Raw genomic sequence first — 23,559 nt, 5'->3', positions numbered from 1 at the left:
TGCCGGTCCTGCCAGACCTGCCAAGCCAGCGGAAAGACGGGGGGTCGGGTCAAGGCCCCCCTCCAGCCCTTTCCCGCCGTCAGCACCCCGTTCGAACGGGTCGGAATCGATATTGTGGGACCCCTGGACCCCCAAACCGCCCTGGGCCACCGCTTCATCCTGGTCCTCGTGGACCACGCCACCAGGTACCCGGAGGCGGTCCCGCTAAGAACTATAACGGCCCCTGTGGTAGGCCGGGCCTTGATGGGGATCTTCTCCCGAGTGGGATTCCCCAGCGAAGTGGTGAGCGACCGCGGCACGAACTTTATCTCCAGGTACATGCGGTCCCTGTGGCAACAGTGCGGGGTCACATACAAGTTCACGACCCCCTATCACCCTCAGGGGAACGGACTGGTTGAGCGGTTCAACCGAACATTAAAAGGGATGATCCAGGGCCTGGAAGAACCCCTCAGGCGGAAATGGGATGTCCTGCTGCCCTGCCTCCTGTTTGCCTATCGGGAGGTCCCGCAGAAGTCCCTGGGGTTCAGCCCGTTTGAACTATTGTATGGACACCCGGTCCGCGGACCGCTCAGCCTGGTCAAGGAGGGCTGGGAGATGAAGCCCCGAGGCGCCCCTCCTGACGTCTACCGATACCTCCTGACCCTCCGAAACCAGACCCGCAAGTTCCGAGCCATGGCCGAAGCCAACCTCGAGGCCAGCCAGGAGGACAGGAAGCGGTGGTACGATCGCAACACCTCTACTGTAGAATTCGAGCCAGGTCAGAAAGTATGGGTCATGGCCCCGGTCGAACCCGGCGCCCTCCAGGACAAGTGGACCGGGCCCTTCAAGGTGGTGGAGAAGAAAAGTCCCGTCACCTACCTGGTCGATCTGGAGTCCCCCCGGAACCCCCTCCGGGTCCTACATGCTAACAGGCTAAAACCCCACTTTGCCCGGACCAAACTGAGCCTGCTGCTGGCGACTGACGAGGGGGGCGAGGACGACTCCGAGCCCTTGCCCGACCTCTTGCAATCCGACATTCACGATGGATCGATCGAAGGGGTCCAACTCGCCTCGTCCCTGACCCCGGAACAGCGCAACGACTGCCAGCAATTACTGCGGGACTACGCAGCCCTCTTCTCTCTCACCCCGGGGGTGACCCACTGGTGCGTCCACGACGTCGACACCGGGGAGAGCCCCCCATACGACACAGAGCCTACCGGGTGCCTGACCGAGTGCGGGCCTGCATCCAGGCCGAAGTAGCGAAGATGCTGGCCCTGGGGGTCATCGAGCCTTCCGACAGCCCGTGGGCCAGCCCTGTCGTCCTGGTGCCCAAGGCCGCAGCTCCCGGTCACCCCCCGGAGTTGCGATTCTGCGTGGACTACCGAGCCCTGAATGCAGTAACCAAGACAGACGCACACCCGATACCCCGGGCCGACGAACTCATCGACCGCCTAGGGGCCGCTCGCTACTTGAGCACGCTGGACCTCACCGCCGGGTACTGGCAAATCCAGCTCACCCCCGGCGCCCAAGAAAGATCCGCCTTTTCGACTCCGGATGGGCATTACCACTTTCGGGTGATGCCCTTCGGAATGAAGAACGCCCTGGCCACCTTCCAAAGACTGGTGAACAAGGTTTTGGCCGGGCTTGATGCCTTCAGCGCGGCCTACTTAGATGACATTGCCGTGTACAGCAACCACTGGGCCGAGCACCTCCTCCACCTGAAGGCCGTCCTGGCCGCCCTCCAGCAGGCCGGGCTCACAATCAAGGCCAGCAAATGTCAAATCGGCCACGGATCCGTGACCTACCTGGGCCATCAAGTGGGGAGCGGGCAGGTGGCCCCCCTCCAAGCGAAGATAGATGCCATCCAGACCTGGGAACCCCCCACTACCCAGACCGCTGTCCGGGCCTTCCTGGGCCTCACCGGATACTACCGGCGGTTTATCTGGGACTATGGGAGCATTGTTGGCCCCCTCACAGAGTTAACGTCCAAAAAGCAGCCCAAGAAGGTACACTGGACACCCCGCTGCCAAACAGCCTTCGACACCCTAAAAACAGCCATGTGTACTGCTCCGGTGCTGCAGGCCCCGGACTACCAGAAGGAGTTCGTGGTACAGACGGACGCCTCCGAGTATGGGATCGGGGCCGTCCTATCCCAAGCCGACGAAAAGGGGCTCGACCGACCAGTGGCCTTCATCAGCCGACGACTACTGCCCCGAGAGCAACGCTGGAGCACTATTGAGCGCGAGGCCTTCGCTGTGGTGTGGGCCCTCAAGAAGCTCCGGCCCTACCTCTTTGGCGCCCACTTCCGGGTCCAGACCGACCACCGGCCCTTGCAATGGTTAATGCGAATGCGGGGCGAGAACCCCAAGCTGCTGCGATGGTCCATCTCGCTACAAGGGATGGACTTTGACGTCAAACACCGGCCCGGCAATGACCACGCCAACGCCGACGGCCTGTCCCGCTTCTTCCGCCTTGACGAGGAGAATCCCCAAGGAGATGGGTGACTCTCCATGCCTTCGGCTGGGGGGGACGCCTGTTGGACCCGGCCTCGTGGCGTGGTCCTTAACCCCATGGATTGTGCCCGTTCCCCGCCCCGGCCGTCACGGGCCACCCGTCTGAACTGCACCAAGGCCCTTCACCCGGAGCTGCACGTGGTCGCATACTCCTCGTGGCTCCGCCATCTTGTTGGCATCCACGTCACACCGTGCACCAGCCGGCGCGACCCCGCTCAACCCGGCCTCGACCCCAGCGAAGCCCCGACATCGAGGCACCACGAACTAGCCAGGGGGTGCCGCAGGAACCATTCATCGCCCCCGCCGGAGGACAGTATCGATGGGACCCCCAACTGTCCTCCCCTCTCGAGGTGTGATCGCCCTGCAACTCCCATGGGCCTGGCGCCTCTCCTGCTGGGCGTCTGGCCACCTCCACCCGGCCACTCCGCCCCCTCGGGCGCATAGGTCCGGACATCAAAGGGCTCCAGGCCTATATCTGGGGCGACCCCACCACAGCTCGGCAGTTGTATCCCGGAGTCGAGAGCCCTGCTGATTGAATCGCGGCTGACCCTACGGAGAAGAACTCTTGTCGGAACCATCACGAGCCCGGCTGACTGCGTCGCGGCTCCTTCTTGTGAACCCTTTCTGAACCACCTGGAACATCGGAGCCCTGCTGACGCTGTCGCGGCCCAACCTCGCTGAAACCTTCCTCGGAGCCCTGCTGACGACGTCGCGGCTCGAGCTTTGCAGAAACCATCTTGAGAGCCCTGCTGATTGAATCGCGGCTCTCCACGAACTGTACGCCAGAGCCCTGCTGACGCCGTCGCGGCTCGACCCATCCGAGATCCGGAAGTCCTCCAGCTTGAGGATAAGAACTGGGCCCCAGGTACCCTCGTACCGCATTCCTGCCAAAGACTGTCCCGCTACCCCTACCCTTCCAAAGAGACACTGAGACTTTTGGTGGATCCCTCGATCCCTTCGTGTAAATATTGACCTCGTAACCTTTCTATTGCTGATAAAGAATTGCTTGTCACCAGACAACCTCCTTGAGTCCTGTGTGGTGGTGTTACTGTGCTAGTACGTGATAAGAGAAGGATCTCTCAGGAGACTTCTCGGCAGCGCTCGGCTACTTCCTGCAGTGAGAGGGCCCCCCCCTTGGTGGTCTCACCGACTCCTCGGGGTCCGCCTTCCAACAGCAGGGCAATAGCTTGGCCCTTTGTCCGACACCCATGGGAGACATACATTTCAGCGCTGCCGCCCAATCATAAAACAAAAAATACGGAATCCCCCAGCTTCCCACAGTTCTAGGGAGCACCATCTTTTTGTATGCCCTTCTGTGCCTTTTGTGGTCCCATAAAAATCTAGAGCTAATGTTCTCCAGCCTTTTAAAATATATAGCTGGAAATTCAAGTGGGATAGTTCTGAACAGGTATAAAAGTTTAGGCAACACCAGCATCTTTAAAATATTTGCCCTTCCACGCAGTGACAGGTGGAGATTGTTTATTCTCTCTAAGGCAGTCTTAATTCTATACAATACTGGGTTCAGATTAATTTCGGGAATTTGATTGGCAGGTGAGCACAACTTAATTCCCAAGTAGGTAACTTCCGAAAGAGTGGGAATGCCGTCCGGAGGGTTGCCCCCCACGCATAAAATTTGAGTTTTGGTTAAGTTTAATTTGTAGCCAGACATAAACCCATACTGCAGGGCAAGGTGTTCAGTCGTTGATAGAGCAGAAGGGATATCAGTAGTGACAATAACGATATCGTCTGCATAAGCCAACGCTCTATAATTGGTGTTAGACACTACTACAGGTTTAATGTCGGTAGACTGATTTAATTTAGATTAAAAAAAAATCTATGTATAAGGCAAATAATAAAGGTGAGAAGGGACAGCCTTGCCGCGTTCCACGGCTAATTATGAAGGGTTCTGCCTCTCTACCCACAGTCGTATAGACGCAGTAGGTAATTGATACAGTGACTTGACAGCTTGAAGAATACCCGGACCGAATCCCTTCAAACGCAGTACCTCTCAAAGGAAAGGTCACGCCACCCTGTCGAATGCCTTCTCGGCATCCAACAGGATGATTCAAATAGGGGTCTTCGTAGCTTCTGCCCAGTCCATCAATGCTATTACACGGCGGACATGATCAGTCGTGTTGTGGCCAGGAATGAACCCATGCTGCAGAGATGAAACAAGGGTGGAAATCATACTCGCCAGCCGAACAGCTAGATCTTTGGAGTAGATTTTGCTGTCAGCGTTGATTAGTGAGATAGGTCTGTAGGAGGAAGGTAGCAAAATAGGTTTGTCTTTTTTAAGAAATACTGTGATTATTGATTTCTGCTGGGACGGAGGGGGTAGACCCTTTTGGGTACATAACAACGTTGCCAACAGTTCATTTTTTTAAACCGCAAAGAAGGTTCTAAAAAATTCCAAGGGGATCCCATCTGGGCCCACCGCCTTGCCTACCGCAAGCGATAACATTGCTGCCTCCATTTCCTCAATTGAAATATCGGCCTCTAGCTCTTCTTTTTGTTCTGGAGTTAATTTTAAGATCTTGTTATTTCCCCAGAACCCAGCAAATTTACTTTCTATATTAATAACATCCTCATTTAAATACAGCTGATTATAAAAATCCTTAAAGATCTCCAAGACTTTCGCGGGTTCAGAATGGATTCGCCCAAATTCGTCCTGGATTGAGTCCACCCTCCTAGCGACCTCCTTCTGCCTTAGTCTTTTAGCGAGTAGGCGACCCAAATTTTCTCCCACCTCATGTAAATCTGAACGATGAACCGCAATTTGGGCCGCTAACTTAGTAGCAAAATTTTGATAAACCCTCATCTTCTGAACAGCCAGATCCTTTGCTATCTGATCACAATCCTGAGTAGTAGTAAGAGCCACCATGAACTTAACTTCTAACGCTCTCAGTTTATTAAGCTCTTCCTCCTGTTCTGCCTTTATTCTGTGTTGTTTATTGATCGAATAATTAAGGGACTCCCCCCGCACCCCGGCCTTGAAGGCGTCCCATATCATAGCACTTGAAGCAGATCCAAAATTTCCACTATCCATTTAGAGATTTGCTCCTGATAAACAGGATCAACCAATAACTGACGCTCAAACGTCCAGGTCTTAAGGGGCCTATACCATGTTTCTACCTGTAGTTCCAGAATGATAGGATTGTTGTCAGATTATTTTTGGTTGAATATCTATCCGGGCATTAGTCACTAATTCTAAAGCAGTAAAAAAATAATCCAATCTTACATGTTTCTGATGAGGGGCGGAAACTAATGTGTAACCCGGGTCGTTCGATCTTTTCAACCACCAGACATCTACTAGACCAAAATCCTTAAGGAGACCCTTGGTAGCCTTAAAAACCCTGGTCTTTTTCCCCTTATACTCCATATTGCTGCTAATATTTTAATCTCCTCGCAGATGTAGATTAAAATCCCCACACAGGATTACTGGAGAAGGCCACGAGGCCAATTCAATACTGATGTCGTTGAGCATGTTGGTGTCGTCAGAATTAGGCCCATACAATGAGCAGAGAGTAAAGAGAAGTCCGTCTGTCCTCATTTCAATAATAGCCCACCGGCCAAATTGGTCAGTCTTAACACGTATACATTCACCCCCACCCATACTTTTTAAAAATAACAACACCTTTTGTATTCGACCCTTGCATTGTACAGCACAATAGCTCTAAACCAATATCTTTAAGACAGGCCCTATTATTCCATGCAATATGTGTTTCCTGAATACATAGCAATTCTACTCTCATTGTTTTAAGAATCTGAGCCATCATCCCTCTTTTTTTCCTGTTATTCAACCCACAAACGTTCCACGAGCAAATGGCACATTAACCCATCTTTAATCAAAATCTTGTTTCACCATAGCTGTCAAACCAAAATAATACTGCCCCCTAGTGGTGATACAATCAAGGCTTGTTTCTACCAAGAGCTCTGCAAGGATAAATATAGCTAAGAAAAGCTTCCTAAGCCCTAGCTTGGCTTGCGCCATTATTCGTCCCTCCACCAAACTGCTGTATTCGCTATGTTCCTTGCCCCACACCCACCCCCTCGCTCCCCCCTCCCCACTACTAGCCCTCCCCCCCACCTTCCCCTGAACCCACCCTAAAGAGGCCAAGGGACTGAATAGTCCCTCTTAGAGATGGATAGAGAGGGCTCAGCGCTCACCCACTCCCTTATCCCCCCGCAAGTATGCCGAGCTACCTTTATCGATAAAGAAACTTTGGCTGGTTTCAATGACCTCGCTATAGCAGGTTATTCCTTACAGTGCCCCCAGGAATTCCTTTACAGCTATCTCAGAGGTGAAAAATGAAGTTTTGTCTTTAACTATAACCTTGAGCTTAGCGGGGTTTAATAGATAAGCTTGCACCCCTTTTGCTTGCAATGGCAGGATTAATTGGCGGAGATGCCATCTAAGTTGTACTGTGGCCTGACAATAGTCAGGGGACATAAAGAACTCCCAACCTTTTGCTCTCCGCTTGCGGTTAGGCCGTGCTAGGTCATATAAGCCTTCGCGAAGTAAGAAATTGTTCAAACAAATCAAAATTGCCCTGGGTTTGGCCGCCGCCCCTCTAGAGCCAGCCCGTAACTGGAAGGGAAATCTATGAACCCTCTGTAACTCAAACTCCCATTTCCAATTAGTTAGCTCCGGAAAAGCATCAGTACATAATTCGATCACGAACTGCCGAATGTCATTCCCTTCCAACCCCTCGGGGACACCAAGTATACGCAAGTTATTTCTTCTTGACCTGTTTTCAATGTCAATTAACTTCCAGTTAACGTCATTATGTGTCGATTGAAGGGTGGACACATTGGCCTTGTGAGCTACCATCACATACTCTAATGAAGAGATTCTTCCTTCAGCTTCTCCTATTCTGGCTGTTAGCTCCGAACAGGACTTAGCCACGCGTCGCACAGTATTTTGCAATTTGCGCACTGCCCCCTGGACCTGCAAGCTCTCCGCCTTTGTCTCCTCACGGTGTAGCATGATGGCGTGATATATTGTCGACAATGTAACATTATCAAGCTCTTCAAAGGTAGGACTCTGGTCTGAGGTAGTATTATTTGGCAGAATGGCTTGTGCTACTGTGTAGGGGTCTGAAAAAGATTCTAAGGTTGGTGATCCATCATTAGCTATAGCTTGCCCTAGATTGTTAGGACGAGACAGGTCTTGCGTCTTTCGCACCGTGTTCCCCCCCCTCTTGAAATTACGTCCTAGTCTCCTCCTCAAGAGGCACAGAGCTTGTACCACTTCTATCATCTGCCCAATCAAGATCCAGACTTTCCCCCTCTGAGACCGCTGAAACATCTGACATGGAATAAAATTTTCTCCCAGAGCCACATGAGTCCGCTTCTAGAACAGTTTCTGCTGCAGGGGGCTGATTATCTATCACCGAGCCACCTACTTCTAAAACGGCTAAGTCGTTGTGTAGATCGTTGAGCTGTAGCTCAGTGTTATTTTCAACCAAAGGATTCAGAGGATCTTTAAAAGACACAGTAGAAGGAAGAGACTCTACACAATTCGCAGCCATTTTCGATGTACTAGGCATACAAGGAGGAATCTCCTTGCTTTTACTACTCTGGATCATCTGGCCTTGATTCGAGTTTGTATTAGATCCATGCCTTTTTGTTTTTTTAAAGATCCCTGCAATTGCAATCCTTGACCCAGAGCCAGCGACATCCCTCACATCCTGACTAAGTATGGAATCGGGTAACTCACCAGTGGCCCGGATGTCTTTCTTTGTATCACAGTCAGATGGGGGGTGCACCCGTCGAGTCCCGATTCAGAGTTGGTAGCGCTGCATTAGATGTGGCAGCGACCGCTGCACGAGTCTTTGGACCCTTGGGAGGCGCGCTGGAGTTTGCGTTCTTGGGCCCTATTCTCCAGGAATCGCCGCTCCGGTCCTGGGCCTCTCGATCACTCTGAGTGCAAAGATCTTTTGCCGCAAGCCTCCTCTCCTCCCACAGCGACCGGAGGCCGGCCGCGAAACCACCGCTATCACCAACAACGCGGACGCGGTGACCGCTAAACCCTGCAGTGAGTAAATCCACTCGGCGTTTGTGGGGGGGTAGTAGTGATTAGCTGTATCATCCACAGCATTGCCAGGTCCTTAGTCTGAACTATGGAAGTTAGAACCGTTAACAGCACGCATGCATCTCCGCTTGTCTATCTTGGCGCCGGAACAGTTCGATTCGATTCAGCTCTATATTCTGGTTTTCAGCCGGCAATGCTTAGCGGTCATAGCAGCCTCACCGCCTCACAATGCTAGCCACTTCACGCTCCACGCTAGCTCCACCACAGAGAACATCAACACATCAAAAAAAACATCGAGCCAGCCGGGTGTATCGGGAACGGGAAAGGGAGCCCTGGAGAGTGCTGCAGTCCATCTCACTCCGACACTGAGGTGTCCGCCTTCTTGCCATCACTTCTCTGGTCTATATAGCAAGTGGTCTAGTGACGTCCCGCCCCTAGTGAATGCTCTGCAGCATCCAGTACTCCACTCTACAATGAAGCAGCGGCCAGCATCCCTGTGTAATTCGAGATGGCTGAAACAGCACAGGCACTCCATCAAATAAGCAGGGAAAAAGCCCATGGCCCTGATGGCATTCAGGGAGATTTGTTCCTATCCCAATCAGAAATCTGGGTCCTGTATTTAAACATGCTTGGTAATGCCATTATGAGGGGGGGGGATATACAACCATCCTGGCACTGGGCCACCATCGTTGCCATCTATAAGAAAGGTAGGCGTGATGACCCCTCCAACTATAGGCCGATCAGTGTCATCGACAATAGTCAAAAGATCTTTTGCAGATGGGTATAGCCTCGACTCCACTCATGGATTACTGACAACCAAGCCCTCCTGGATAGCCAGGCGGGGTTCAGGTGCTGGGTCAGTACAAATGGACCAGGTCTTTCGCTTAACTACGCTGTGCTGGAAATACAACCGGAACCATCTCTACGTGCCCTTTTAGGACCTAAGAGCATCGTTCGACCTGGTACCTAGAAATAGCCTGTGGAGAGTGTTGGGGGAATATGGTATACTTGGAGATCTTCTGAGAATTCTTAGAGTCCTGCACAAGGACACATATGCAGAAGTCAGGTGAAACAAAGGAGACCACCTCACCGAAAGGATATCGGTAAACTGGCGAGGTAAGTAAAGGATGTGTCCTAGCTCCTACAATGTTCAGTCTGTATATCAATGACGTGGTCGAATGGCTGAGCGATTGTAGGAACGACGCACCCAAATCTGCAAATAAAAAAACAACTCCAATTTTGCTGTTTGCGGATTGCTCCTTTCCAGAACCCTGATAGGCCTCCAGTCAGTTTGAGACCTCTTTCTTTCCTTTTGCACAATGCAGGGGCTAGAAATTAATCCCCCAAGTCCAAATTTATGGTGCTGACCCCTCAAAACTTGAGGTAGAATGGTGGTGGAGGGGAGCCCATTGGAGCGAGTGAATCAATACAATTATATGGGCATCAGGTCAGCTAACAAATCTATCATGGGACCTCCAAATAGCAAAAAGCAGAGCCGTACTACACCAAAGGGGATTGGCATTGGTAAGGAAACACAAGGCCTCCCGCAGTGGTAAGATTACCCCAGCTCTTGACAGGGCTACTGCAGCAGTGGTGTCTATATATGGATAAGAGTTTCGGGGCTACGCAGATTTGACCCCTTTAGTACAAACTGAAATTAAGTTAATTCAGTCACTACTCTGCCTAGTGTCAAGCACTCCCTTGCTACCCCTACGCGTTGACCTGGTAATATACAAGGTGGATCTGTCAGCTCTTTTGAAACCAATCCTATTGTGGGTACATCTTTTGACTACAGTGGAACAGGCACCCTGTGGGAAAGCATTAGTCAAAATAATTGCTATTTATAAAAACTTACATACGCCATAGTTCAGGAAGGTCAAGCATTTGTGTAGCCATCAAAATGGAGGCTATATGGCACTCTCAAGATGATATGAGCATGGATACTGCCTCCAAAATATAGGATCATTTTTGGGGAACAACATTGGTTAGACTCTAGAATGATGAAATGGGGGGAGCATTTCGGAAAAATTCCTCCAGCTCAAATGCTAACCTATGTTTTTGACATACCTGGTTGGGTTCAAACCCTCTCTAGCTAAAAACCTATCCATTACATTTAGGATAGGCAGCCTGGCCCTATGGACATTAATGGGCCGATGGGGCAAAAGTACACTGCCAATCTATAATTGCCCCTTCTGCTCGATGATCCCCAAGTTGGCAGGGCACTTTATTTTAATTATGACCAGGCCAGTGAGCAAGAACATGGTTACAGCACACTACTGGGGTGCCAACAGGCTCTTAAGATTTGACACAAATTAGCAGATTGTGTTTGCTACCTCTAGGTTCCTCCTCTGGGCCTCGAGACTTGGAGCAAACATGATAGCTAGTGAGGGCGAATTGCCAGATGGGGGTTGATTGCCTCCCCCTGACTGAAGCACTCCCTGTTATCCCTCCAGAAAAGCCTCACATAGTCATTGTTGTTTTTATCTCCGCTATCCTAAAGTTTAACTCATCTAATGCCGCTCTTGAATTGTAGATGTTTTCAGACTGACCGGTTTTAAATGTTGAGTATCTAATCAGACGTCTATTCCAAATTTATGACGGGTGGAGCAATAGCAATTTAGATGAGCAAACCACAGAGATTATAAGCATAGGGCGTTTGTATCTGCCCCATTTGGGTAGGCTTCATATTACCATAGTTTGCTTATTAATGCAGACCAAAACTGGTAACTTGCATTTTATGACTGTTTTAGCCTCATTTTGAAGCAATTAATTCCCCCTTGTAAGATTTTAGTACTCAAAAGCACTGGAATCACATGTATATGTTTTTAAATAGCGATTGGCACTGTCCTATTGTGAACCTTCAGAATAGGAATTGGCTTTACTTTCCTCTCTCTAGCATGGTAAATTGTGGTCTGATGAAATTGTTTAGACTCTATCATAGGACATAGTGGACTGGGATAGGTTTTTGACAATGGTTTTCTCTTGAGCTTTATTCTGTATTATACAATGTTAGAGAAACATTGTCTAGAATACTCTGAAAATGTTCACTTGTTTTAAACACAATATATGATGATGTAATATATTTAATCTATTTTTTTACCTGTAACTTTTATGGCCTTGTATCCAAAATAAGGTAAATATATCTGTAAATATATATGTATATATATTGCGGAAAGAACCAACAGAGGTGCAAAAAAAGGTGTGCAGAAAGAGGCAAGAGCGGTACAGAAAGAGACAGGAGGTGTGCAGAAAGAAGGAAGAGAAGTGCAGAAAGAAGCAACAGAGGTGCTGAAAGAGCATGAGGAGTGCAGAAAGAAGCAACAGAGGTACAGAAAGAGGTAAGACAGGTGCAGACCCAGCAGGAGAGGTGCAGAAAGAGGGAACGGGGTGCAGAAAGAGGCAACAGAGGTGCAGAAAGAGGCTAGAGGTGTGCAGAAAGAAGCAATTAACATGCATAAAGAGGCAACAGAGGTGCAGAAAGATACAAGAGGTACAGGAGCAGGCAATAGACGTGCAGAAAGAAGCAACAGAGGTACAGAAAGAGGCCTGAGGGGTGCAGAAAGATGAGAGCGAAGTATAGAAAGAAGCAAAAGAGATGCATAAATTGCAACAGAGGTGCAGAGAGAAGCACGATCAGTGCAGAATGAACAAACAGAGGTGCAGGAAGGGGAGGTGCACCAAGAGGCAAGAGGGGTGCAGAAAGAGGTAAGAGGGGTACAGGAAGAAGCAAGAGAAGTGCAGAAAGAAGCAACAAAGGTGCTGAACGAGGCAGGTGGGGTGCATAAAGAGGCAAGCGGAGTGCAGAAAGAAGCAACAGAGGTTCAGAAACAGGCTGGAGAGATTCAGAAAGAGTGAACGGGTACAGAAAGAGGCAAGAGAGATACAGAAATTAGGAAAAGAGGTGCAGAAAGAACCAACAGAGGTGCAGGAAGAGGCAAGAGGGGTACAGAAAGAGGCAAGAGAACTGCAGAAAAAGGCAAGAGAGGTGCAGAAAGAGGTAGAAGAGGTGCAGGAGGGGTAAATAAAGAGGCAAGTGGGGTGCAGAACAAAGGAAGAGAAGTGCAGAATAAGCAACAGAGGTGCTGAAAGACAAGAAGGGTGCAGAAAGAGGCAAGAGAAGTGCAGAAAGAAGCAACAGAGTTGCAGAAAGAGGCAATATAGGTGCAGAAAGAGGTAAGAGATGCAAAAAGAAGCAAGTGAGGAGCGCAAAGAGGTGAGGTGCAGAAAGAAGAGTGAGGTTCAGAAAGAGGCAAGTGAAGAGCAGAAAGTGACAAATGAGGTGCAGAAAGAGAGGAATAGAAAGAGGCAAGAGAGGTATAGAAGGAGGCACTTGAGGTACAGAGAGGCAAGAGAGGTACAGAAAGAGGCAAGGGAAGTGCAGAAGCAGGCAAGAGAAATGCACAAAGAGGCAAGAGAGGAGCACAAAGAGGCAAGAGAGGCGTAGAAAGAAGCAAATGAGGTGCAGAAAGAGGCAAGAGAGGTGTAGAAAGAGGCAAGAGATCTGCAGAAAAAAGCAACAGGTGCTGAAAGAGGCAAGAGAGATTCAGAAAGGGGCAAGAGAAGTGCAGAAAGAAGACAGTTGTAGTGAGGATATGGACACACCAGAGGACATTGCTAAGTTAGCATAAGTTAGTATATGCTTGGCCGCCATTTTGCTGCTTTTGCTCACATCACTACATGGCACATTTCTAGTAAACACTTTCCTTGCTTGCTTTCACATGTGAACTGTCTGTATTTCATATATTTAGTTGAACACTCTGATCCTCGTCTGCACAGCGTGTTCAAGGTAAAAGAAACACAATGAGCTCTGTTGAATTGCTTTGGTCAGTCTCACGTCCCTAGCTATAACGTAGAACATAGCTGCAACCCTGGAAATCTGGTGCTTTTAATATTGTTGTGCATGCATGTTAACACACTTGGAGAAAACGCTTTCCAGGATAGAAAAGCTGTGCTTGGCCGGAGATGTAAATTCCTGCATCTGATCTCTGAGGTATGGGGTCACCCTGACAAAGCCTGGAGGTCTTCTATAATTATAATAAACTAGCTTTCAGCACGGGGAGGTTGGCAAGGCGCTATAGTCCTGTTTCCACTATCATTACAATACGTTTTCCCCTTTTATTCTATATGGAATTGTAACTATGCTGATTTGTTTGATCTTATGCATTTTGCTGCTAGTATTGGCTTGTGTACTGCATTATAGAGCATGTTAATTAAAATAAACATTTTAAACTATACTTCGACTCGATTTACTGTACAAGAGTTTGAACGAAAGAGTGTTCTTTTTCCCACGTTTCCTGAGAGGAACGGAGTAACAAGTTCTAGGATGTCTAATCATTGGTAGCTTCGCTGTAGCACTGAGAACAAATGAAACACTATAGCTAGTCGGATAGCGGATCTGGGTACTGAGTTGTGTATTTTGGTACACCACTACACACTGAGGTCCTGGTTTCCTGCACATAGTTCTGTATAAGTGCAGAATTCCTGCAAGATGGCGCACCTAACGTTTAATCTGGTTCTTACTTATGAGACGCTTTAGTAGTACTTGTGCTTGTCCATGATACCCTCGCTTCTGTTTTCCGGTAAACAGCTGTGACGGCATAACCTACCTATATTGATATTTTTATAGGTTTTTCTTCAAGCTTGATACATTAAAAGGTTTTATAGTTCTTTTTGAGTTACTTCCCCATTGCGCTGCCACTCATTAGGTTGTTCTTCTTTTTTCTCGATATGGCTGAAGTTGATATTGTGGCACATAGCCGCGGGGCGTTCCATCATCATTTGACTGCTTATGGAGTGCCCAACGCGGGTGTCTCACTCATTTTTGTGGTTGGAGATGAAGCGGCTCACCACTTTCAGGTATTTTATTCTTGGGTTACGTTTCCAGCAGTGAATGGTGATGATAATTTATTCCATACCTACACTCCCACTCCAACCCCTATAGCGTAGCGGCCATATACAACTGTGGAGGTTCCGATTTCAGCATTGGCAACACCGTATTTGGTTTAATGGTGCCTGACCCCAAACCGTGACCCTGGTCTAGTTAGGCCCTTTGTCAATTCCGGGGGCCACTTGGCCAGTTTTGGCCGGGTACACTCCACATCCACGTTATTTAGTAGTCACTTTGGACGAGTTACGTGTCTTACACACCTCCTTGATTGAGATGCACAGGGCTCTAGTACAGTACGGCTCACGCAATCTTCAGGTGGGAGCACCTGGGTTTGCTGCGCAACCAGGTGGACCTGTAGGACTAACTATTAGTCCGGTTATGGTTAATTCGGTAATATGCAAGAGTCCACAGAATAAGGAAGATTTACCCTATTGGCTTGCGGAGAAATTTGACCAGCTGGAAGCAGTATTTCCAAATACAACTTCTGTGGAGAAACACAGGATTCTTACTATTAGTTTGCAGAAAGATTTAATACCCGAAGTAACTGATTGTGAAAATTGGGGTAAAGTGTTCGCGGCGGTATATGCGAAATGTTTCGGCACAGCATCTATGACTGTACTTCCCTCCGTGATTAAACGTCTTCAGGATGAACACGGACCGGAGGCGGCTGTGGAGTTAGGGATGAGGTTGGTCGGAGTGTTTGACGTAGTTGCTGATCTGATCCTTGCGAAAGTCAAGGGAGATGCAGTTAACTTTCAAGTATCTAATGCTTTGCGCCTTGTCCGGGATGAAGAGAAACCCCACGAATTACCAAAAATTATTGCAGGAGCCTATAGAACAATTGGGAGCAATAGTTTGGGTGTTAAGCAGTTCGCTAGAATACCAGCACAACAGCAGACACAGACGGCTCAGTCGGCTAAAGACGACCGTCCCAATTTTCCTAAAAAGAATTGGAAAAATAAGAAGCAGGCGACAGCAACTGAAACTTTCATCACAGTTGAGACAGCTGGCACACGAGTGGCTCCCCCTGACAGATTATATGACATAGTTCTTCTCATTGAAGGTGACATACAACGTGTAATAAAAGGGATTTTCGGGGAAAATCTGACTTCGTCATATGACATACTTTTGGCGGAGAAAGATTGGCCGCCGCCTTTTGTTCTGGCCGCTCACCGGGGAGAGGATGTTATACTCCCCAGTTTTTCACATAACGTATCCAAGGAGCAAGCAAAGGCTTTTGCAGAAGAGTGGGCTTTGGTGCTTGCACAGGCTATGTACCAGAATCAGGTGGGCTGGGACAAATATTCTCCCCCGCATGAGATACCATTACCGTCTATGCCACAGCCACAACCCCAATATCCCCTGCGGCAGGAGGCAAAGGCTCCCGTAGCAGATATAATGGATCAACTGGAGTATCAGGGAGTACCTGAGACATGTGTGTCACCAATGAATAACCCTCTATTTACAGTAGCAAAACCCGATGGGTCGTACCGCTTGGTTTTGGATTACCGACATTTGAACTCCCATTGTCGGACTTGTGCGGTGTAGAATACCCATAGTTCAGCGTTAGTCGACAGTCTAGTTCATAAATATAAGAGGACACTTGACCTTTCCAAAGGCTTTTACACGCGCAACATATCCCCTGAAAGCAGTCAATGGACCTCCTTCACAGCGGGCGTAAAACAATTTTTTTTACATATTTGGCAATGGGCTACAAAAATAGCCCTGGTGTTTTCGCCGCCCGTATTGTCTCTTTGTTAGACAGCATAGACGAAGACGCATACTTGTACGTTGATGACATTTATCTGATAGACGAAGAGTTATGGCCGCATCTTTGTCACGTGGCTAGCATCATAGTATATTTTGCAGACCACGGTTATAAGTTTAACTTTGCGAAATCACACATTGCAGAGTACACAGTGTTGTTTTTGGGCTACTAGCCTCACTTCTTGGAAAAATGTGCACCTTTGCGCCCTCGGTCTACACTGAAAAATTACAGTCCTTACTGGGTTTTTAAAATTTTGGTAGGACTTACAGCCCTGATTATGCCCAGCATATCAAGCCCTTGTATGCTTTGATACAACCCTCTTTTTCTAAGTCTTGCTGGCTTCCGGAACATTCCACTATACTGCAATCTTTGCAGTCTGATCTTATTGAATCAAAATTCCTATTGACTCTTGATAACCATACTAACCTGGTGATAAGAATAGTCCCAGGCCATGTGGGTTTCACGTACTTGACGTTTAATGAAGGAGACAAGTCACATTTGTACAATTCAGTAGAATTGAGGTTTTCCAATATTGAGAGAGTTTTAACAGCAGTCCAGATGGCGATCCTAAAGGAACGCACACTGGCACAAGGGAAACAAATTTTGGTTGTAACACCATGTCCCGCTCTTGAAGCGGTGACAAAGGCAAGTGTACCAAACTCAAAGGCTTTGCATCCCCGTTGGATACAGTGGGCCACATTGTTGACCTCTCTGGATGTCACGTTTATTTTTGACTCTTATTTGTGAATGCAGGAGTTTTTGCAGAATTTTTTGCAGTATGAATTTGTTCATCCTTCTCTGTCAATGTGCCCACTTGAGCAGTACCAATGTATCATTAACGCAGACGGTTCCGCTCAACCAGCAACCGGATCTAAACATTCTTACTTTGCAGCCTGTGCTATAGTGGCAGGTGCCATAGTCAATGGAGAGTTCAAGTCCAAGGTTGTCCATACACAGGCACTAGGTGACTGTACCGCACAATTAGCCGAATTGTGCGCTTTGGTACTGGCGCAGGAGTTTGCAGATCCAAAAGTGGCTACTCTAATTGTAAGCGATTCTTACTACTGTGTTCAGTCTTTCAATGACAACTTATTCGTTTGGTCTCAAAATGACTATTGTGATTCTAAGGGCAGCGCAATTAAACATAAAATGCTTTGGGGTCGCAGATCTTAAAGACAGTCTGCCTCTCACACAAGTAATTCATACTCTTGGTCATCAGTGTGTAGGAGTACACGCCATTGGCAACAGTTTTGCAGATGAAGTTTCCAAATCGGCAGTAGCCACGTGTTCAGTTGCAACAGTTACAAGATCCATGAATAAGATTGATAATGTAAATGTGTATGTACTTGTATAGCGCACTGCCACCCCCAACGGGGGATCCTGGCGCTTTTACTCATACCGCTGTGGAACCCTTCCTGGCCTTTCCCTGTGAAATGTCCACTCCTGGGCACCGCCATGGTGAAGCCAGGCATCCCAGCGCTGCTGGGGCCATTGTGGAGATTAAGCAAGCTATTGCCCAGAGTTGCAGCGTGGGACCCATGATTAGAATAGGCACCGAGGCGAGAATTATCAGGTCCGAAGAAATTGAATCCAAGACCCGCCGAGGCGGGGGATTGAACTCTGGTCCCGGGCCAGAACTCTGCATCAGGGTCTGCCGCTCTAACCATTGAGCCACACTTCTCCACAAATAATGACATTTTGGCAGCAATAGCTGCTACAGAGAAGGGTGATGATTATCCGTAGGGTTTCCCTTCCAAATCCTCTTCTTATTTAAGTCCTGATAATGTACGACATTGGTGACAGGTTGATTGCCAACGCGGACCGCAGGCCTGCACTGATAACAGCCGCAAATGAAGGAATGGCCTTTGGCGCATGCTGGAGTGTCTGCAACTGTTTCTATTTTGCAGCAGCATTACTGGTGGCACGGCTTATATAAACAAACCCATAATTACGGGCTTTCTTGTGACATTTGTCAGCAGATTAAACCGTCTACGGCAACGTGCCCACCACAAACACAGCTATGCATTTCCAATAAACCTTTCGGTTGAGTATATTTAGATCACTGCGGTCCTTTTTCTTCAGATACTGCCTAAAAGTTCATCTTAGTTGTAGTTGATTCATGCACACGCTTTCTTTGGGCTTGGTCACAATGCAGTGCTGACGCCTGAACTGTCATCAGGGACTTGCATGTCTTTGTGGGAATTTTTGCATGTGACACCTTCCATTCGGAACAAGGTCCCGCGTTCGCCTCTAAGGCGTACAAGGATTCCATACGGTCTTTGTGGGTGCAGGTCAAATTTTCATCTCCATACAGGCCTGAGGGCAATTCGGTTGTGGAACGAATGAACGGTGACTTAAAGCAATCCTTACAGCTAGGGTCATAGGGACTGGCAGAAACTGGTTCGGCCATTGTATAGCGTCCAACATGCACTAAATAATCTCCCTAGAATATCTCTGGGTGGGTGGACCCCATACGAAATGCTCTTCGGCATGAAAATGTTTGTGCCTGACCTTGATGGTCTGGACATCGCGGCATCTGTCGCATCCTTTGACGTAGATAATCATTGTGCTGTATTACAGAAACTACAAGAGACCCATGACAGTCTTGCAGAGGAACATTTGCCCTCACCCACTGATGTTGTGCTGCAGAGTCCGGTAGTCGGCTGGCTACCTAAAATCGGAAACCTGGTCCGAGAGAAGGTGGAGAACAAGAAAGAGTTTGGCCCCTCTTATCGAGCTCAGGTCCCAGTGCTTGAAGAGCAGGGTACTCGTACCGTCATTTTACCAGCACTTCCTGGTTGAAAAGACAACCGATACATCTCAGTTGACAATATCAAGCTACAACATCTGGCTGATCCTGAATAGCATCACACCAGCGGTGTCTACGACAACAGTATCTTTGTCCGCTTCTAACATCGCGCAGGATGACGCCTCCATTGAGTTGGATTCTGTTAACAATCCTTTGCTGTTACCGCCTGCTTCAACAAATACTGAAGAAACTGAATATGCATGTCCCACTACAGTGTCATTGCCTGGCTTGCGACCTGAAGCCATTAATGAATCACGTTTTTCCTTAGACTCACATTCCACATCATCACAGGCCCCTTACAAAATTTCCATTTTTGTCGCCTGGTTTAAACGCATTTAATTGGTTCCACCTTGGACTTGCATCTGGTTGTTGCTCATCGCAATTTTTGTTCATGTCCATTGGTTTTGTGACATTTTATTTCCTTCTGATCAATGGCCACTATCTCCCGGAACACTTTGCTGTTAAACTGGTTGATGGAACTTTGGCTCCGCACTCTTATTCTCGCATCATGAAAAGAGACCAGACTTTTGTTAAAATCACTGCCTGGCCAGTAGTCAATGGCATAGTTTGGGAAGCTGTAGGTTTTCAAATCCATGGCCCTACAGCGATAATTAATGTCCCAAATGTACTTCGTGTTTCAATGGGTGATGTCATGGAACATAACATAAAATCAGATGTTTGGGACGTACAAGCCGTACAATCCTTGCTTTCAGAATTAAAATACTATGCTGCCTTTGATGCTGAAGATTTGTATTTGAATACTGCAAATTATGCCGATTTATTTTACTATCAGCACTATGGTCATCATTATCTGCATAAAGCTAACACGTTTAGAAATGTTTTTAATTACACACAATGGGAACATTGCCAGGCCCCTTTGGGAGGCAGCTCTGAAACGTTTTTGAAAAAATTCACCTATTTTACAGATTATGACACATCAAACCCTGGGTCATTCTATTTCAAAAGTGATGCTCACCCACACAAAATTATTATATTCTAAGTACTTTATGGATGATTTAACAGTTGGGGGCTGTGGAAGTCAACAATTGATCTTAAATCTGTCTGGGGTTCTAAATCTTGGCAAGTGCGAGGCACAGAGGTGTTACACCGTGCCTGCCTCATCCCAACACAGATTTTATTTTGAAATGACTCAATTTATCAAACTACCTGTTTTAGTTTGGCAACCTCTAAACAAATGAATGCCCCTGCTATGCCTGCTCTGGCTGCGTATCCGAACTGGAGCAGTGTTACTAATTATTCCATGGACGACTTACAATCACTTTTTAAAAATGACAAGTTTAATTTGTTTAGACTGGTCCCCCTAGGTTGGTTAGTTTGGCAGACTAGTTCAGATGCTTGCCAACTTTGTTTAGTCGCCAAGGCTACTGGTTACACACTTGTATAGGCCTGATCCTCGTTTTTCTAATGCCCATTCAGTTACCACGTATTCCGTCAGGAAACTTTGTCAAAATTGGTTACAACACTCGTCACTAGCTTCAGTTAAACAACATTTGTTGTTATTATCAGGTGACATTGATTTGACAGATTTTATCAAGGGACCTGCTGGTCCTAGATCAAAAAGATTTATTTATGCAGCTTACAATGAAATCTGGAAACTATCCCAAATTGAAGCAGCTTCACGTTTAAGGGCAATAGAGCAGGCTAATCTTGAAAAAGTGCTTGCTGTTGTTGATAATAGTATTAACACACTTTCTTCCCGCATTTACACATTGGACAATATTGTTTCTTCTGTTGTTGACATCGTGCAAGAGGATGTTTCTGTTTTGTATCGTGGTCAGAATCAATTACGTTCAGTTATGCAATTTGCATAGTCTTTAGAGACTCTGAAGATGGAGAAAGTTCCATGGGATTACTTGAACGCGTCATTGTTATTTTTGCCATTTAACTTGACAACAAAGCAACAATTTATGTCCATGTAAGATGCTACTTATTCTCTTTTGCAAGTTGAGAGGTTAGACCCGTTACCATTCTCTGTGGCGGAAACAGACACAGCTGTCTGGCTCATCCATGGGGTGATAACTCTCCCGTTCTCCTTGTTTAAATTTACCACATGTATGAAACACTATCCACTAGGCCGCTTTGAACCATTTGGTAGTGCATTTCTCCACGAAGTTTGGTCAATACCTTTCACATACAGATGCCTTAGGGATGACAAAGTAGTATACCTTACTGGGGAATCGTGTGACACCACAATAGATCATTCCCTTCTTTGCAAAAACATCCAATTGCATGGCGCGTGTAACCTAATGGCCCCGAATCTTGCTTGTGTTTTGAAAGGTATACCCGTGCCGTCTATAACTCCCACTTTCACTCTGCTTGCAAACGGTAGTTACTTGCTTTTAAATAATGAAGAATGCTGCTGCATGTTACCTGGCATCCCTTACATAGAAACCGTTTCTCAGCGTGTGGTTTGCTGTAAAAATGTCCTTTTTCCACCCCCACATGGGAGACTCTAACTCGATTTGGTCTTCCATTCTGACCTTGAAGGCAGACTTAAACAAGCTCAGCAGAATAAGAGCATTGTTATCCCAAAAATAAATTTCTCTCACATCTGCCCGTGAGACATTCGTCCTTCACGTGGCTAACACCCGTACAGAGGTGCAATCCCTTCTTAATACTGACCTCCCACTACATTTAGGTGCGTTAATTCACACTATCTTCAATGCTTCTACCACTACTGCCATTGCCCATTTTTTTTTTAAGCTGTGGGCTCTGGCCCTGTGACCTCTTTCCAAAGTCTATTTGGTGTGATACCAGCTTTTATTCATTCTATTTTTTCCAGCGTCTTTTGTGGCTTGCCTTTATTACTTGCCTTAGCTGCTGGGGTCTTGCTGTTGATTTGCCTGCTACGAAATGGATGCAGAAAGAAGTAAGAGAAATGCAGAAAGAGGCAAGAGGCACACACAGAAGAGAGGTTTGTGCACAATTAGTACCAATTGAACACCCACATTTAGCAATAAGTAACACATGACCATTCCAGCTTGGCAAAGGGCCTTCCACCACGCTGTAACATGTGACGCTGCATTTTTGGGAACATTTGAGCCGTTTGAATTAGAAACAAGTGTTTTTTGTTTTGTTCAAATCTGCAGATTAGGCAGCAGATGATGGAATATTTGAGAAATGCACATAAATCCAGTGACCCTGCTGTCACGAGCCAAGAACTGGTGACGCGCTGTTCGCATTACCGCAAAACTCCTGTTCCACCACACGGACTCTGCTTGAACTACACTCCCCATAATGCTCAGAGGAGCACGCCCCACGTGACCCGCGGTGCGCTCGGCTGAGCACGCCCCACGTGACCCGCGTTACGCTCGGCAGAGCGGATATAGCCCAACGCGTCCAGAGAGCGGTGCCGATGATTCCTGGTTGTCCTTCGACACTCCTCAGAACCTTCGACCCTGTACTGCTGCCTCGGCCCTCTGCTGAACCTTCGCACAGACACCTTCGCTCCTGCGCCAACGTCCACTCCCGGATTTCTGGGCTCTGGAAGACGGCGTCTGAGAACCTCCGCCCACGACACTCCAGGCTCCCCGAAGCTGCTCCAGCGCTCCTCTGCCCACGGAGTTCCGGGTTCAGAGTCGCAGCGCGAACAGGTGCGCTCCTCTGCCCACGGAGTTCCGGGTACAGAGTCGCAGCGCCCGCCTCCATTCACCGCTCTTCGGAACCGTGAGTACTGGGTCACCTTTTGCCTTCAGGGAGGCATCTTCTCTTGTTTACTCATATGACCCTGCTATTTGAGTGCGCTCTGGAGCATTAAGCACTGGTTGGAAGTGCTGTCCTTTGCTCCCAGAGGTACAGTGCACTATCTCCTGAGGGACCAGTGGCTAGGTCTCGCCCTAGCTTAAAGACCGTCATCCAGTGCCCCCTCTTAACTGGATTACGGGTATTCCCCTGGCCTAGCGCCTTTCACTACAAGGTGGTGGAGGAGGTGGCAGGTGAGAGAGCTACAGGAGAGAGAATTGGGTATCAGGACAGGGGTGTAATCAGTTATCGTATCTCTTATGGTGTGTTTGTGTCTTTCCAGGTCCCTCTCCCAGCTGTTACTCCCCTTCCTTCCCTCGCTCACCTATCTCCCGAGTCCGTGTGTGTAATACGTTTTCCGGACAGGGGCAGATGAGAGGTGGACCCCTATAGAGCATCAGCGCCATCCTGAGGAGAGAACATCCCGGCCACCGTGACACCTGCTCATACCTCTGACTAGGTTCACAAGTCCTTCTCAGTGGTTCCTTTTTTTATGTGTTATTGAGTTTATTGTTTATCTTCTATGGAAACGAGGAAGACTAAACCTGAGGTTACCATTCCACAACACAGACTTCCATACCACATAATTACTCTCCAAAACGCATAATCCCACTCCACATAATTCCTATACACTGAATACCTCATACTTTCTATTCACATAATTTCACTGCACGATATACCACATAATTCCACTACACACAACGTACATCCACTTTACACCAAAAAACGTTCATAAAAATCTTTTACATTTACAACGCCAATAGCTCTAACTCTCGCAAATGTGAGACATATTACATTACAAATGCT

This window comes from Triturus cristatus, chromosome 11, assembly GCF_964204655.1.
Source record: "Triturus cristatus chromosome 11, aTriCri1.1, whole genome shotgun sequence".
NCBI classification, from domain to species: domain Eukaryota; kingdom Metazoa; phylum Chordata; class Amphibia; order Caudata; family Salamandridae; genus Triturus; species Triturus cristatus.
Note: the sequence above shows the minus strand (reverse complement) of the source record.